Source organism: Bacillus rossius, chromosome 11, assembly GCF_032445375.1.
Source record: "Bacillus rossius redtenbacheri isolate Brsri chromosome 11, Brsri_v3, whole genome shotgun sequence".
Lineage (NCBI taxonomy): Eukaryota > Metazoa > Arthropoda > Insecta > Phasmatodea > Bacillidae > Bacillus > Bacillus rossius.
Window position 1 is genome coordinate 21,512,201 of NC_086338.1, and position 14,918 is coordinate 21,527,118.

Here is a 14,918-nt window from a genome sequence, read left to right on the forward strand (position 1 = left end):
TTTTATAGTTTAAAATGTAGGTCTTCAAATGGAATGTATCGGAAGCAGATGTAGCTGCGCCGGAAGCGATTTCTAGCGGCGGGCGTGGAAACTACGTGTGATTCGCTTCTAGAAATGCAGATGAAAACACAATTGGCGTAAACTTATCACGCTTGGCGTTATTACAAAGAATTCTACGTTAAATTAATTTTCCGAGTTCTGTATTATAAGTGTATATGCAACATGAGAACACATGAACACGCTCGTTATCGAGGTATGATGTCAAACATCGCTGGCGAGAAATGAAAGACTCTCAAATTGACTTGAATAAGTCTGGCTGAGCAAGCTTGCCATATCAAACATGCTTCAAGCTTGTTGCAAGCTTCGCTCTGATAAATATGGAGAAAAAAATTAATTTGCAAGCATGCAATAAATTTGAATGAGAGTTGCTAAGTCAAATTTACAATGGCAACAATTATTTGATATTCAGACAAACTTTTCAAACTTGCAGGTGTGCGCATGTATGTTTCCTGCAATCTTGCAATGCTGTCAGGGACGCTTACCCGGTCCTTTATCAGCTGCGCAAGAGGGGAAGTGTGTCCTGAAGTCTGACTGGCCTCTTCGCGATGTTGGAACAACATGCATTTTTGTATCTGCCAAGGAAAGAGGCCCTACCTCACTGTCAAAAATTTAGCTTCCGACACTTCCAATCTGTTTTGTCACAAACAATTGGAGAATTATGACATCATCGAACACGTTAAAAACGCCGCAATTTTCGTTTGAAAAGTTGGCTGACTTAAGTTTTCATTAAAAATTTTACATGCACAACGGGTTATAAAATATATTGGATGTTTGATGCAATCAGATAATCAAAATCGTGCTCAGCGAAAACTGAAATGACATCCGTTTCAGTCACAACGTATCTTAAAATTGCCAAAAACACGTTGGTGATTAAAGAGGAATTAAATTGATATAACTAAAATAATGTTAGTACGAATGTTGTATGCTATTTAAATTGTGGCTGACAGGGCCGCATTTTTACTTGTAATTTATTTTTGTTGCTGGTCTCTAGTTTTATATGGTTTTTTATTTCACGTATTTTTACGCCTTTTTTAATTAATGTTTATTTATCTGTAAATTCTTTTAATTATATTTGTTTCTGTTAATTAGTTATACGCCGTTTGGTAGCTATGGATTATGAGTTTAAGAACATCGATTATGTTTCACGTAAATACCACTTGGCGAGCGCCCGGCGGTTGGCTGATGACGTGAGACATTTGGCTTGCCGGGAGTGAAAATCAGCTGGGGCCGCGCTGTGTGTGTGGCCAGCGACCGTCGAGGACAGAGCTATGTGACGGTGCGGACTGGTGTGCCGGGCGGCAACGGGCGACGAAGAGTATGGGGGTGGAGGCTCCACGCTGGGTGACAGGGCAATGGTTTGCCCTGTGATACTGAACTTATCAAGGTAAAGAGAGGCCGTAATTTTGATTTTTACCCTCGTGGTGCTGCACTGGTTTTTGGCAAACCTAGTGAACTGTGTATTTTCCCATACTAAATTTTATTTGGACGGAACTTTTATTAGCCTGTTTGGTGAAGAGGCCCATTCGTTTCACACGTTGTTCCAGTGTGGGATTTTTTAAAAAGGTCGCCCGTTTGCCTGTAGTTGTAATAAAAGTATAAGTTTGGAAGAAACGAACATTTTGCAATTTGTTTTTGAGACTTTGTCTTCGGAATTTGCATACTTAAAGTTGCATTTAGCTAATATAATCAGCTTGTGCAGTATTATTAAATGTATGCGATCGGTATTGGACTACATGCGCAGCCTGATGTTGGTTGGTGCAGCCATTCTACGTTTTTATGAAATCATTGGCAAGTTAATAAAGAAGTAAGACTTTGTTTGAAGTATATGATAAATACTTCTGTGGTAACATAGTTATGTTACGTGAAGAGTTTTTGCTACATTTCCCTTAAAAATAAGATAATATTTTTTTGATCATCGTTCACGCCTTTGTGAATTCGTACCTATGGCCCGGCGTGGCATTAGACTCTGGAGTTGGTGAGGAAGGTCAGGAAGCCAGCGCACGCCTAGGATATTAACTTTGTTTTTTTGGCAAGTCTTTAGCAACGAACATCTGAAGAAAGACTAAACCGTTGATTGAGAGTTTAAGAACTTTATTTAAATAAATTTTTTGTACTTCAGTTTTATTATTGTAGAATTTTTATATATTTGTATTGATTGTCTTGTTTGATTTTTGGTATTAGGGCAGTCAGTAAATTTTGATATTTTATAGTGGCCACGCCTCACGCCCTTATATATTTTTATACTTGTTTTTTCAGTATTTATATTTTTTTACGATTTTTTAAAGGTTATTGTTAGTATCACAAATGGGGATAAGATGCTGCCATTATTAACGTCAGCTTTTGTAACTAAGCTTGTATGGTTATTTATAGTAAATACTATTTTTGCAAATTTCTATTTTTTAATAACATACGTCCAAAGTCTTGCCTCTTGTTTGTTTAATGGTTACTCTGCTATTATATCCTTTGAAGTTTTTGGCCTGACCCCTGGGCAGTGGTGTGGGGAATTTATATTGTTTAGCTTTTTATGCCTGGTTTTAATATTTATTTTTTCCCTTGATACATAGTGTAGCCGCGGTAACTGGGATACAACTGAAAATGGAGAAATAACAGGGGTCTTTCTATTAAAGCAGATATTTGCTGGTGCTGCAAGAAAGAAAGTCAAACGTAACAATCGTAACTATAATTTATTCACAAATAATATAGAGGAAAACATCCATAATATAAGTTGATTACAGGCAATAAATATGCATTTATCAAGCATTCCCGCGGGAATCATTCACACAGATACACGTTAAAATAATGTTGCGATAATTGGGGATAGCTGACGACGCATTTGATATAGCACAAATTTTATGGGCCGCTAGGAAACAACAAGAAATAAATAAATTACACTTGCAATTACATACAATTACTATTACCGTTACGACGTGGCTTGACAAGAAGTGTCCAAAGACATCGTGGCGTGCCCATATACAACCACAGACAAACAATATTACATAGGCTACAGGTAGTATACTCGGCGTCAGCAAAAGAAACTAAGGCAAAAATTTAAATTAAGCAATGACCTAAAGGATCCAAGATTACTTACAAACATTACTAAATATGGCAAAAATCCAAAGGTGAAAGCGCGGCCACAACGCGCAAGCAAGAATAACCCAACCCATACAGCACACAATGTTTCAGTAACATGTCTGTGATGTTGCAGTAACATTACTATGTTTCGAATAGATTACATTTCAACTGTCATGTTTCTGGAATATTTCATAAACATTTCATTGAACACATAGTACTCATGTCTATAAATTAAGTTTCAGATACATTTCAGCAAGATTCGTTTGGCAATATTACATTGTGGTTGATTCTGAAATGTATCTGAGACATTATATTGAAACTTCCCATCATGCTTGTTGGCACTGAAGTTTAGAAATCTTTGATGACTTTGTGTATTACTTTTTGTTTTGGCGCAGTATTTTGGTACTTGGATTTTTATATGTGGTGAATAAATTGTAAGTTTGAACATTATTTATTTCATGTTAGTTTGCTATTTTTTGTTTTCACTTTCGCACGTAAGCAAGTATAGAAACAATCTTTTATGCGTCTTCGAAATGTGTAAAGCTGTAGGTTAAAAGATAAGAATATTGTGGAATGTCTTTTTTTGTCTTTTGTAGGCTTATTATGCTCAAATATTCCCGTGCCATTTATATGTGCGCTGTTTTCAGTCTAATTTTTTAATTTATGTGATGCATTAACAGGATATTCGCGATTTAATTAAATTACTAAAGCATCTAACAAGTTTTCTACTTACTTTAGCTATGCCGCTATATGGTCGTTGACTGTAGAACATGAATGCTAATGATTGGGTTAGTCCCTTTAATGTTATCTTTAGTTAAAAATCACACAATTATAGGCTTATAGGTTCCTTAAATTTTGGTTTTAATAGCATTTGATTAAACCAATTTATTTTATTCAGTTATCACCTTCGGGCTTTTATAATATACTTAATTAAATATATTTCATAACCTATAATATGTAGTTAAGGGTAATGTATGTTTATTTACTGTGCACAACACATAAATTAATTATGTTGTGTTTATTTTAATAAAAATATTGAAGAGTTTTTTTTTCCAAATAATTTACAACTCTACTGGTTAAGTAATTATTTTTATTATGTTCTGCACTCTGTAGTACTTACATCGTATGTTGTAGGACGACGTATTACTATTAATGGAAATTTAATAAAGCCTGCTATTATATCTTGCTTGTAATAAATGTAATTTATTGTAAGTGAATGCACTAGGCCTACACGTATAATTTGACAACGGTTTCATTAATTGCCATTTCGTTTAACAAAGTTATTTCTGCAATCTGGCCTTCATTTTATTGGTGGGCTGGGATTGCAGCGCAAAATAATTGAAATAAATTTTGTCCTTTACCGCAGAGAAAGTAAAATTCTTCGAGTTGTGTTGAACTAAGCATAAGCATCATTGGTATTTCTATTTAAATTAGTTTTTCTTATGCTAAATTATGGTAGTAACCAATTATGTTTGATTTTGAGAGTTTGAATGTGCACTACAAAGGATAATATTGAGAATCGGCTCAAAAAATTACTAGAAATTTTAGAGTATTCTTACACTAAAACATGGGCTGAATTGTAATGATGTAACATCACAGGCACTGTTCACACAGACTTTTATTAGGAAATAATTAGGATTTTCATGATAAACTTAAGTTTTCTTTTAAAACTTTGCTTAAAATGTGTTCTTATACAATGTCATGGGCCTCTTTCCATTAACCAGACACCATTAAATTGATTATTAGGAATGTAAATAGCATGTTAAGAAATTCCCAGTGAAGAAGTCTTCCTGCTTAATAAGTTTGAAAAAAAATGCATAGGTTGCAATACCAATTTGTCCCTTTAAAGATGCTTTCAGTTTTGAAATTTATCATTGGCTTCAGAAACTTTTTTTTTCTGTTTGCATGTTAATTTAAAAAGTAAATAATGTAACAACTTAGTGTCTACATGTTTAAAAATCTCACATACATGTCATAATTGACCTGAAACAAGTTAAAAATAATTGCTTTTTTTTTCTTTTTTTTCAGCAAAAATCTCCAAGAACATCTGCATAGAGAGTCAGTTAAAAATTTCATGCATTGTGTATATAATATATATATATAGTTTTTTATTAAAGTCTACTTCTCAGACTACGTTGTTTTTTGTTATTGAAAATACCCCTTTGCATCTTTGCCTCTATTGTTAAGTATTCAAATGGAAAGAACCTGGTTTGACCTGGTGTGGCTTTCTGATTGTGGTTATACATGGTTCTTAACTTACGTCAAATGCATTCTTGGCTGGTTTCATAACATATATCATAGAAGTTACAATCCAAAACCCTATTGTCTGTTAGAATAAGTTTCTCTATCTCAAATGACTTCATTGTTGACGAGTTAGGCCAAACTAGCTACCTTCTATTTTGTACAAAGTATAACTCGCCATGCATATTATTTTAAAATTTTGTCCTGCATATTACAAAATCCAAATCACAAGCACCAGCCATATATACTATAGCATTAAATAAGGAGAAAAGTACATCACAATACGAGCACAGGTCAAGTCTCATGGCTGTTCATTATGTTAATACCGGTTTCCTGTGCAACATACAAGTAGGAATTTTCTATTATAATTTTTTAGTGTATTGTATATAGGTATATTAGTTTTTTATTTCTATAACATTTGTTTGAGGTTGAATGCAATTTTTTTTCTTGTGTGTATCAAGTATTTTAAGTTAATGTAATACCACATGATTATCTAGACCACTGATACCGTACACAATAACAGTGTCGTGATTTTTGAGAATTTCAACGTCTGGAATGCAATAGAAAACCACACCCAAATTCTCAAGAAATTTTTCAAATACAGATAAAGACATCGATGGACAAGTGCTCATTTATGATACTCAAAAACAAACTTGAAGTGGCCATAACACATTGGGTTGTGAAAATTATATTTTAAAATTCTAAGTAATCATGTCTCCTATGCAAGTGGGGTTTGGTTGTTATGGATTAAGTAAATATTAGCATACTTTCTGTGCTGAGCATAAGGAGATCACATCCAGATAGCTTGGGGAGCCTCAATTTAATTTATTCATTACAAGATGACATTGTCATTGTATTCAATAATGGAACCTTTGTGCATTTGCTTGTCCCTTTTTCCCCATGTACTGATGTAGATGCATGCCTGCCTTCCACTATATCACATTCAAATTCCCCATTAAAATAAAATGTAATGGACAGGAGCCATGGACACCAGTGCTGGGCTTCCTATGACATTCATGTAAGTTTCATTCACTTGCAAGCATACTGAAGACTTATTAAAATTTAACTTTCGTGACCATAATTTGTTTTAGAATAATAAAATAGTTTGTAAAATTAATGTTAGGCAAGTCTGGTACGCTGACCTGGGAAAACATCTGATGTCTAATTAGATCAATTAAATTATTTCTTTAACTTGGTTAATATATATATAACTTTAGCTCAGTAGGGTGGAAAATATGGTTTCATTAATTTACATGAATTGTTGGATTTTGTTGGCAGGCCTTTTTAATCTTACATATGATAGAAATTATAAGCAAATTTTAAATTGGTTTTTCAGCAATTGTACAAGCCAAATTATTAAGTAATATAATCAATTATCATTACATTAAAAACGACAAAAATTTACATTCTATGCCCTACCAGAGCACATCTTTAAAATAATCTCAAACAAAATAATATTACAATATCTATTTTTTATATATAATCAAAAAATGACACATTACTAAGGACAAGCAAAACTTGACGAAAACGAGAAGATACGAACAAGATCATATCAATCCACCGATTAACACTTTCTAAGGGAGTGGTCAAGCGGCATTATGCACAAAGTGATCAAGAGGAAGTGTACGAGGGCATGCTGTGATGAATTGGAACACAGTAACTGCACTTCACTGCGACTAGCTGACCAATGCAACTGTAACATTATGTTATCTATTAAAGTGCAATACTCTTTTAAATTATAAATATACCCTCAGTCATCCTAATTTCCAGAGGTATTTTAGGTCACATGATACATTTTATACGTATTTCAGAACATTTATGGAAATATTTCGGTTAAATGTTTCAGAAATATTGATGAGATATTAGTGGAAACATTTCAGAAACGTTACCATTCGATGTTGCAGGGAGGTTTCATTGAAATATTTCACAGGGTGGATATTTTGACGTTTCTGAAATATATCCGAGATGTTTCAGGTAGGTTGCGAAATGTTTAAAAAATGTTACAATGTTTCAAAAGTTATATTTCTGAAACATATCTGTAACATTTTGTGCTGTATGGGAAGAGAACATACTAATTATTAAAGAAAATTACAGAAGCTAAGTTTCACAGCCGAGTACATACCAACGCGACGCCAGCCCCAAGAGACAGCCTTCGAGTCAGACGACCGATAGACTGCGACGAATGGCCTGGGTGCCGAGCTTATATAGGCCGGGAACAATACACGGCAGAGTGCGCTGGTGGCACGGCGGGGAAGGTAGGAAGAGGGGGTTAGGAAGGGATGGTTGGAGAGGAAAGTGAAAGGGGGAGTGGGGAGGGGAAAGCAGGGGAAGGAACGCTAAGCAGTGCCCGCACTGCTTCAAACCCCCCTCCCTAAAGTGTCCCTGCCTGGAGAGCCAGAAGATCCACACGATGAAGAAAGTTCATGACGTTGAAATCGGAGACTGGAGACAGCATCAAACAGCAAGCTTCAGGATCGCCGCGGCGACCAACGAGATGGCTTCGGATGTAGGCACACGCTACGCAGGTCTTCGGAACAGCGGTAGACGGCAGCCAGCGGCTGATACGTAGTACGGAGTAAGAAGTCCAGAAATGAAGTTGATGTTCAGCCCAGATCCAGGGCTCAGAGCAGGGCGGTCCTACGAGTCGCAACTACCCAGGCATGGGAGGGGACTCCAGCAGGGAGCACCAAGTCACAGAGCCTTAGCAGGCTGACGAAGGGGTCAGCAACGGTGTCCAGGGCCCGTCAAGCAAGGGCCAGGGGAACCCTTTTTTCTCACGGCGGTGCGGGAAGCACTCAGCCGGAATCAACACGGTCGCTCTCCAAGACCCAGAAGCGGCGAGACAGCATCGAGCCTCCACACGACGAGGAAGCCGCCAGGCAAGCTCATGGTAGCACGATGGGCAGTAACACGATGGGCTCTCATAGGCAGGTACCACCAGTAGGGAGGAGGCGACGAACGGAAGGTCCCACGGAGACGTCTCTCGGTGAGGTGAAGCCGAAGATCGCTGGCGGAAGTCGGGCACAGCAAGCAAGGGTAACAGGGAAAAAAGTATGGTGCGCCAAACTAAAAAAATAAAGGGAGCCGCAACAACACGCACAAATCCAAAAAATACAAACTGCAGATACAATTTTCAAACACAAGTTCCTAGGAACATAAACACTTAACAACAGGCCAATAGGCTAATCTCATAATAATATGTACAACAAAGATATAATACTGTAACTGGATGTAATACTGCAAACAACTTACAACAAACCCATAAAAAACTATTTAACGAAAGGTTTCACCTGGGTTACGTGAGCCTTTCGAAATTTAAATTTGTGCTTACAGCACTTAAACAAAAGGGTATTGGCACCCAAAAACTTGTCGATACAATAAGGTCCCTCATAAGGAGGAAGTAACTTTACATTCAATTGATCAGCCAACTTATGCAATTTAAATGCTCTGCAAAGGACTAAATCCCCAATCTTATAACCATGAGGTGCTCTAGCCTTGTTGTAATGGTCAGAGACGGCCTTATGGGCCTTATGAATGATACAGGAAACCATGTCGAGTACACGTTCCAATGCCTGGGCGTCCAGGCTGGTGTCCAGGGGCGGCAAGCCCCACTGGTTCAGTAAGGGGATGGTAAGCTCACGGCCTAGGAACGGGATTGAAGGTGGAAAACCAGTAGCTGAATGAATAGCCGAATTAAGTCCGACATTAATGTATTCTAAATCTGAATCCCAAAGAGTCTGATCAGACTGGTAGAAGGAAATCAGGATGCTCTTATGAACCTTATTTTGCCGCTCTACCATCTTGCCCTGCGAAAAATAAGCTGAACTATAAATAGGTTTAACAGCCCATTCAAAAAGAAAATTCTTATAAATAGTAGACTGAAAATACGGGGAATTGTCAGAAACAATCATACATGGAGGACCAAACAACTTGAAAACCTGTTCCTTAAGCGCCTTAATGATAGAGGCAGCCTTCATGTTTCTAAGAGGTAACAAAATGACAAATTTTGTGAAAATATCCAAAACAACAAGCAAAAAAATATTACCCTTCTTAGAACGTGTCAGAGGACAAAAATATCTATATGTAAGACATGCTAGGGCGCAACAGGAGGATCAGCAGCATACAAACCCACCTTAGAATTATGAGGCGGCTTAGAAATCTGGCAGTCGAGCAGTGGCGTAGCGTGGGTGGGGCGGAGGGGGCGGCAGCCCGCGGGGGCGGGTCGCCGGTGAAGCGGGTTGAGATCTGATCTATGATTCATTCATTACATGTGTCAGACACACTATAATGTTCCATTTTTATCTAAAATTTTGCGCACCAACTATTTTTTAATATTTATTTAAAAGAAAAACTGCGAAATCACTGACAGAGCTCTTTATAACGTTTGTTTGTTTACATACGAACGGCAACATCGCATCACGCCGCGCCGCCCGGCGCGCGCGAGCCGAGTTGAGCGGTACTCCTTATTATGTTAATTACTCATACAAAATCTTTATTTCACGCGTCGGCCCGTGTCGATGCCTCTCTTTCGCACTCATTGAATTTAGTACTACGCATTGTACTGTAAAGTTTGACCTTAACCCAGGGCAAACCAACAACTTCCGCAAACCTGGACACAGTAAAACTCCTATATTTCCCCGTACCGCGAGCGCAGGTAAACCCAAAAAAATATTAAAACCCAAACTAATAGCACGCTTAAAAAATACTAATAAGGTTGCGAACAGTGAGAGGAGGCAGCAAGTTAAAAAGACGCAAAATTTATATGACAACATTTAATATATATATATATATATATATATAATAAAATCGTTTCATCACAAATCGGCGCATCCATCATAAAATGCATACCCTATTACTACTTATAAAAAAATAGCTATATAATAATAAAAAGGCATTAAAAATATATAAGAACATATTAATACAAATACAAATACAAATATAGATACGCACCATGCGTATCACCGCTGTAAATACCAATTAACATAGGCGAAATCTAGCAAAAAATTGACACACCTTAACATGCAAATAAATATACCAAAAATTTAGCAAATTACAAATTATGGGTTTACAAGCCCTTCTCAGTTAAGTCATTTTCTAACGGTCGATGCCTTTTTTCTTCTAGGTCTGGCAGGAATTGGGTGAAACACGCTGAACGTAAAATCCCAGTTTCAGTTTTATTAGTCCGTTAATTTAAATCCCAAAAATCCACAAATTATAGTTTCGCACCAGGGGTCAAAGGGGTCAACGGGGCAGTGGCACGGCTGGCACTTACTTGCTTTTTGACGTCGTGATGTCTGGTCACCAAATACACTCGTTTGCTCACGAGTGTTTTTAATGGCAAACCCTTGCCATTATACGTTACCGTAGCTGCAGGTAATTGTACGGATATGACGAATTCTTCGCCATACCGTCTTGGAGTTTATTTCGGCGCACATAATTAATCCTTGGAAAATCCTTGCGATATTCACACACGCCTCACCAACCACTCGCGTTCATCGTACCAAAGCGTTCTAAATTATATAAATAAACCCCGTTCATATTCAAAAAGGAACACACGTATACAGTTACTTCGATGTGGAACCATCACCATGGCCAACCCGCGTTTTACTTCACGTGCGCGCCCGCCTGGGCCTACCAGGCGACTCCGCTCGCCCGTCTCACCAGAAGTCACACAATCAGCTGTTCTGCTCGCGCGCCGTCTAGCGCAGCGATTACCAACATATTCGGTAGTGTCCTCGAACTTTCCAGACCAATTTAATAACTTAAAATCTTAAACTTTAAAATAATAAGACTAAACAAGAATTACAAATTTATTTTTTAAAACAACATATAACAAACTTAAATCCAAAATTTCTCGTATTACCAGGGCATCCGAAAGATTAATAAAATACGTTAACCATTTCTGCCAACATAAACATTATCAAAGGTAGCAGCTGTAGCACACATGCTACAGTACTGATCTTTGTTTGTTTTAGTGCATCGTGAAGTACCGTTACGCAATCACGCTTTACTCGTATGTTTGTTTCGCGAGGGTTTCGGATACGGAACGAAAGTCATTTTGATTGTGTTTCGATCTTTTAAATACTGTTGAATCTTCTAAAACTAAACATTTAGAACTTTACCCAATCTTTGAACTAGTTTTTGAAAATGAAAACAGTCAAAGAAAGCGGTGCGGAATTCCGCAAAAAAAAAAAAAAAAAGGCTAAGAAAGAAGCAGATGCGAAGTCTCAAGGTGCATTACTGAAATATTTTAGTTCCAGTTCTGGTTCGAAAGCCACGTTAACGTCTTCGGTGGCATCCTGCAGCAGCGGAAGTGATTCCAGTGTAAGTAGGTATATGATTCCTCCATCTAGAATCATGCATGGCCTAGAATTACCCCAGTTATTTATTATTATTATTTATTTATTGTTTACAAAAGTTACAAAAATTTCTTACATTAGTCTCGCAAAACCTATTCACCTAGGTTTGTCTGCGAGTACGGAGTCACACTCGTTCATTAAATCTTATTCACTTAAAATTGCTCTAATAGCTGTTTGAACATTGATTATTGTTTAAAAAGTATGGAGTATATTAACATAAATTACATTGAGTTAAGGTACATCTTTTTAAGTTTACGACTGAATTTTGTCCTGCTACTTGAATTTAAAACTTCAATAGGAGATGTTTTATAAATCTAGTAGTAGTCTAGGAATATATATATATATATTTTTTTTTTTGTTTTTGGATAACTTGATTATTTATGGTACCTGTCATACAAAGAAAACATAATTTTTCATTTAGCTCAAAAATGGCACCAACGATTTTTCTCAAATTTCTCGTCATTTTATATTTTAATAACATCTATAACATGGCTTACTCAGTCAGTTTTTACCGGGAAACTCTAAAAAAGGTTGCTGCCATACAAAATCAATTTTGTTTGTAAATTTTCCTATAAGCCCGGCAAACCGCGCCGTCACCAAAACCACTTTTGTTTTGTGATAGATAAAATACTTATTTGAAATTCGAACGTGTCCTCCGGCCAATATTCATGGGAATACATAACTTATTTTACAGGTACAAGAAGAAGACGTACCTGCCGTCGCAGTTGGAAGTAGTTCTGGTCCCACCACAGAGCAGGGTCAAGACCAAGTCGACTCATCAAAAGTACCTCAAGCATCTAGTCATAAGCCTGCAGAAAAAGTGAATGTTGCCAAAGAAGACATAATTGAAATTGTGCCTTCTGCTCCTGCCGAAATCAAAGATGTGAATCTCGACGATGTAGGTTGCTGGCCTTCTCCTATGACCGACGAAGTAAGAACGCTTCTAGTACGTCGCGGATCTGACTCAGTACAGCACATCGATTCCAAATTTGCCGATGTTGTTCGCTCAGGGACTTCAACGAAAGGCGGTACCCGAAAACTAACCAAAGAGTGGTTCTACAAACCATTATCTAACGGTGAAAAGGTTCTCCGAACATGGATGGTGTACTCGCCTTTGAAGCAATCCTTGTATTGTTTTTCTTGCAAGCTGTTTGGCAATTCTGGCTCTAACTTTGCATCTGAAGAAGGATTCAACAAATGGTGGAAGCTAAATCCAAGAATAGGAGACCATGAAAATAGCCTGGGCCATGAACAGAGCTTCTTGAAATGGAAGGAGTTGGAAGTTCACCTGAACTGTAAAGCAACCATCGATCAGAAACAACAAGAAGTTTTCGAAAGTGAGGAGAAGAAGTGGAGGGATGTACTGTACAGGTTGCTGAATATTATCCAGTTCTTAGCCAAACAGAATCTGGCCTTCAGAGGACATCGAGAAGACATTCGAGGAGATGATAGTGGCAATCGCGGGAACTTTCTGGAGTTAGTGCACCTCCTAGCTAAATACGAACCTCTTCTAATGGAACACCTGACAAAGATAAAGCTGGGAGCAAGACTCTCAGTTTCGTATCTATCTCCAGAAACCCAGAATGAATTTATAAACTTACTGGGACAGCAAGTTCGATCCACCATCATCCGTCGTATTCAAGAAGCTAAATATTATTACGTAATCTTCGACAGTACACCAGACATCTCCCACAATGACCAAATGAGCCAAGTTCTGCGATACATACATATCGAAGGAGAAAAAGTCGCCGTGGTAGAATCTTTCATTGACTTCTTCGAACCAAAAGGAAAAAATGCAGAAGATCTCAGCAACGATATAATCGCGAAGATAACATCAGACGGACTGGACATACAGAATCTGAGAGGACAGGCTTATGACAATGCTGACACAATTTCAGGGATCCACAATGGAGTTCAAGCCCGGATTAAAGCACTGAATCCGAAAGCTATATTCGTTGCATGCACAAACCACTTACTAAAATTGGCTGGGGTACACGCTGCTTCTGAATCAGTGGATTCCGTGACGTTTTTTGGACCTCTGGAGAAGCTGTTTGCCTTCTTTTCCGCATCAACTGTTCGATGGAACGCTTTGGTTGCCGTCACAGGTCAAGCAGTAAAACGAGTCACTGAAACGCGCTGGAGCGCTAGACATGTAGCTGTCAAGATGCTTAAAAATAAGTTTGAGGTAGTTCTTGAGGTACTGGAACAATAATTAACAGATTCATCTCAAACTTCCGAAACAAGATCGGGAGCCATTCTTCTCCTGACAGCCATGCAGTAATTTAACTTCCTAACTTTTCTTGGCTTTTGGGCTGCAGTGCTACCTGAAGTAGATGACGCACAGATTTACCTGCAGCAACGAGGACTAAGTGTGGATAAGTGTGCTCAGAAACTCTGCGCTTTGAAAACCCTCTTAGTGGAAAGTAGAGACCGTTTCGTGCAAGAAGTAATCGACTTTGCTAAGACTCTCTGCGAAAAACTCGGAATCGAACTCAAAACGAGAAGAATTCGCAGGAAAAAACGCATGCATAGCGATGAATCTTCTGAAGATGCAGCTTTGTCTCACGAACAGGAAATCCGTCGAGAGATTATCGCATCATTCGACAAGATCATTCAAGAAATGACGACTCGATTCCAGCAAATTCAAGAAATATCGGACAAGTCAGCCAGCGAAACTTTTGGACAGCAAGTTCAAGTGTGATCTTTCCCATGTATTAGAAGACATCGACAAGGACGAGTTTCAGATGGAGCGGAAGCGTCTTCAGCAGTTTGTTGTTGTTGCCTGTTCTGAATCAGAGGAAGATATAAGTGGTAAAGGACCACTGGAGCTCCTCCAGTTCATTCAAAAACTGAATCTCGGAATTTCGGTTCCAAATATAGTCATCTTGATTCGTATATATTTGACTTTGGCGATTAGTGTTGCAAGTTGTGAGAGAAGTTTTTCGAAGTTTAAGCTAATAAAAAATTACCTCAGGTCTTCTATGAGCTCCGTTAGACTATCAAACTTGGCTATATTGTCGATTGAACAAGAATTGGCTGCTAATATTGATTTTGACAAAGTTATTTCTGACTTCGCTGCTCATAAGTCCCGTAGAATCCGCTTGTAAAACCGCTCATCCTATTTTAACTTCAATAAAAGGTATCTCATTGCATGTGAAATTTAATTTTAATTAAGCACCTATAGAA